Here is a 383-nt window from a genome sequence, read left to right as displayed (position 1 = left end):
GCGGGGCACGCCTGGGCGCGCGCGCGCTGGGGTCTTTTCAGGAAATTTTCTGGGCAACTTAGGGCTGTTCTTGGGCATCTTCAAAGCCTCCTTTTGATTCAAAATCAAAACCCTAATTCTACCCAAAACCTAGAATTACAATAATTATAATCCCGAATAAAATTATAAATAATTTAAATTGAACGAATTTAATGCGATCCATAGAACCATATAATTAACGACATAATCCATCATCCATACATTCATCATCATGAATCAAATATAAACATCCACAAATGTAAGTGCCTACCCATCACATACATACATAATTAATTTTTTATTATCAAATAATCGGAGCATAAATTAATATCGTCTATAGACCGCTCTGATACCAATTGTTGGTT

This window comes from Morus notabilis, unplaced genomic scaffold, assembly GCF_000414095.1.
Source record: "Morus notabilis unplaced genomic scaffold, ASM41409v2 Scaffold948, whole genome shotgun sequence".
Classification (NCBI taxonomy): domain Eukaryota; kingdom Viridiplantae; phylum Streptophyta; class Magnoliopsida; order Rosales; family Moraceae; genus Morus; species Morus notabilis.
This window is presented reverse-complemented; position numbering follows the sequence as displayed.